Consider the following 3,703-nt stretch of genomic DNA (forward strand, 5'->3'; position numbering starts at 1 on the left):
TTTTTTCGTTTTCTATAAGTAATTCGGAACATTTGAGACCCGAAACGGCTTTATGGTGCAATAAAATATTTTGTTTGATATTTGGATTGTCGATCGAAGATGAACTAATTGTTTGGCTAACGGCGTGGCGAGGGCCTTATTTGAATAGGTTGCAATATTGAGAATTTCTAGAGGTTTTGTTTCATTAAACCGAGTAAGTTAAATATATTAAATATTGAGGAAAGCATCTATTAGCCTCCGGGCTGTATGCAATCCTCGCCAGAGAAATAAAGAAATATATTAAATATGTTCAAAAGCGTTTTACATTGTAACCTCATGTCCTTTTCATATGCTGTTAATTGCGGTATGTCCCTGTTGCTTTTATGTGAAGTGTTGATATTTAATTACTTTTATCCTCTAGGACACATGTTCTTGAAGGCATGCATTAGCCGAAACAATAACACGTCATTCATCTGCATGTGTAATCAGCCGTATGCCAAAGAACTTATGCTAGACTTTTAGATATATTGTTGTGGTATGTAATGCTACCTTTTGAGCCATATTTGCTTATCGAGTTTGACCTTGTGGTTTGTTGATAGTCCAGACGTTACTTTGTCTTCCATGTTTTACCTATGTTGTGTTGATAGTCGAGACCATACATTGTCTTCTATTTTTTTACCGTGATTTTTGCTGATATCCTAGGTTCGATGTTATGTTCCGATTTTGGCTTTTTATGTTGTCGAAATGCTGGATATTGTTGTCACTATTCACGCTATTTATTCGAGAACATTACCTTACTTAACTTTACTGGATTCACATGGTAGGTGCACATGGTTTTATTCTCCAGGTACTTTTTCGAGCATTTTCGTGTAAATCTTTCTTTTGTATATAACTGACTTAGTTTCATCAAATTTTGATTTCTATTTCTATTATATATTATATTCTATTGTATTATTTTCATCACAGTTTACTCTTGTTGCTTCCCGACTTTTCGCCTGATTTGGACCATGTGTGTTGTTGAGACCATCCTCGCTGAGTTCAAACAATTTCTACATCGTTTTCAAATAACATGGAAACGAATATAAAAGTTATCCTGGAATATCATCCGGATATATATCGCGTTGGCGTAATGAGAATGTAAAGCACGTTTTGTATTTGTTTATTTGTATTGATTATGCACATCCTTTTTCTACTGCAAGATGATTATCTATCAATTCTTGATAATGTTTCTAATGTTGGTATTTATTCGAGAAACTAAAAAAAGGCTAGTGACCAAATTAACGTGGCCATGTTAACGCTTCTTTATTGATTTTCTGTTGTTCCAGTAAACAAACAACATACTATACGATGTTTATATTTGCTTACAATTGCTGACCTACTTAAGAGTTCGCAGTTTCCCTTGGTTATATGTAAACACTTCAACCATACTGATGACGAGTTGTATTCATTGATTGGTGTTGATTTTCCTCTATTGAAAACTGTTATATTTTAAACAAGTATTCTCAATGATACTGGCCAAATCCAATCTAACGGCATTGAGGTACGTTTGTCTCCTTGCGCTAAATACTAAATGTATATCGATATTTCTATGTTCATAATCATGAATTATCAGTTTGTCTCTTACTATAGGCTGTAAAGACTTTGACAGGAGTATTTATGTTTGGGTACATTTTGATAAGTCACCGCGTACTAGTTCATTGATAAGGTTATAAAGACGGCCTTTGTAAGAAACATTCCTCCGTGTAGATGCCTATCACTGATATACGTATTCATTCATATATTGGCGGTACGTATTAATGGGTCAATGCATTCTAGCTGACACATACATTCATAAGGTCATGATGTTCCTGTAGTATATCTTATCATTCACTTAGCGATAAACCAAAAGCAGAATTGAGGATCGAGCTAATGAAATATTTTCAGCTTGCTATTTTACAGTGAATGATGAATTACATCATCAAATTGCTTTAATTCATTCGTAATGCTCATGTAACAGTACAAAGGTAGTTTGAACTGCATCCTCTAGCGTAAATCTTACCCACGCCCTCAGTTACCATTCCGTCGCTGTGCCAAATTAAGAACTGTTTTTCTTAAGTGCACGCTGTGCAAAATGGAAATTCAAACAACACGTCTCTTCCTTAAATATCAGATCTATGCATATCTTCTAAGATATGTTCATGTAACAAGGGGATACCTATGTAACTGATATTATGATATTTTTTGACACTTTTTGTTACACCGTTGCCATAATAATAGACCTGAAGACATTCTCACAGTCTGTTTCCATGTTGTGATGTGTTAGTTGTGGTTTACAGATTTGTCATATCACCTAAGCTGTGTTACCATAACATACAAACCACAACAAATCAAACCTTGACCGTATTAAACTTCGCTGTGTATTACAAACTAATGTTGATCAAATATGCATCGGGTGAAATATTTACCAAAGGTAATTCATTTGACATTAAAATGCGATAGGACTTAGGACTTTGAGAATGATAACAAACCCTTTAACATTTAATTGAATTTTACTCCTAATTATGTCGATCACATCTGAAGTTTTATTTGCGTTTTCCCATTAGTCCTCTGCTGTAATTGATATGCTGTTATCCTAATTACGACCAAACTACCATCAACACAACTATAGATATACGGAATAGTAAAAAACAATTATTACTCAAAACTTTACTGTATACTAACGGGAGCTGTATTTACACGAACATTATGATAGGATAAAAAACGAAAATACATGATCGCCCTCAACGAAATACATGTCCTTAGCTCGGGGATTAGAAGCTTTGTAAGGATTGTTAAGTAAACCAAACAATACGTTAGCTCTACGACACAGTTTAACATATCTGAAGCAGCAAATAAACAGTGGTCCATATGTATTTCTGATACGTAGACCAGGCTTTTAAGAGGTCAGTCAACTATGATGTATAAACTTCTAATACCTAGAACATACTCCAGGGCAGCGAATCAACTGTGATAATATAAGCTCCTGATACTTAGAACAGACTCTAGGGTAGACTGGTTACCAGCCCAAAGTTTTTATGAAGGATTTCCTGGCTATATTTTACTACTAGCTTATCTCCCCCTAGTTTAGAACTTAGAAATCAGACATCCAAATGATACAAATTATTAGAGTTAATTTTTGTCTTTAACTGAATCAATATTCTAGAGACAGGGCCAGTCTAACTCTAGATAAGCGAATACACTGTGACATATAAGCTCCTGATACTTAGAACCGGCTCTAGAGCAGCGAAGCAACTGTGAAATATACATTTCTGGTAGGTATACCAGGCTTTTAAGAAGCGAATCAACTGTGATATATACACTTCTGATAACATACATTGTCGTATTACAAAACACAATTGATATTATTCATGTTTAGAAATATTACCAGATATTAGCAGCAAACAGCAGAATTGCGTTGAGTAACACATTCCAAAATAGCGCCGTGCCTTATTGTCAAGTGAGACGTCATAAGAACATTCCCGCACCTTTCGCATGCGGCTACATTTGTGTCGTGTTGCTTCCAAAAATGTTATCAATAAAAATGTAATAGTTTACCGTTGCATACCATACTTATTTCAATCGTATGGCAGAATATATGGACATTTCGTGAAAAATATCGATTGTCGGCCTAATGTAACGTCATTCAGCACTGGGTAATTTAAACGTTCATAATGCTATGTCAGTGCACTTTCTTTAAACATTTATA

This window comes from Mizuhopecten yessoensis, unplaced genomic scaffold (assembly GCF_002113885.1).
Source record: "Mizuhopecten yessoensis strain PY_sf001 unplaced genomic scaffold, ASM211388v2 scaffold9417, whole genome shotgun sequence".
NCBI lineage: Eukaryota > Metazoa > Mollusca > Bivalvia > Pectinida > Pectinidae > Mizuhopecten > Mizuhopecten yessoensis.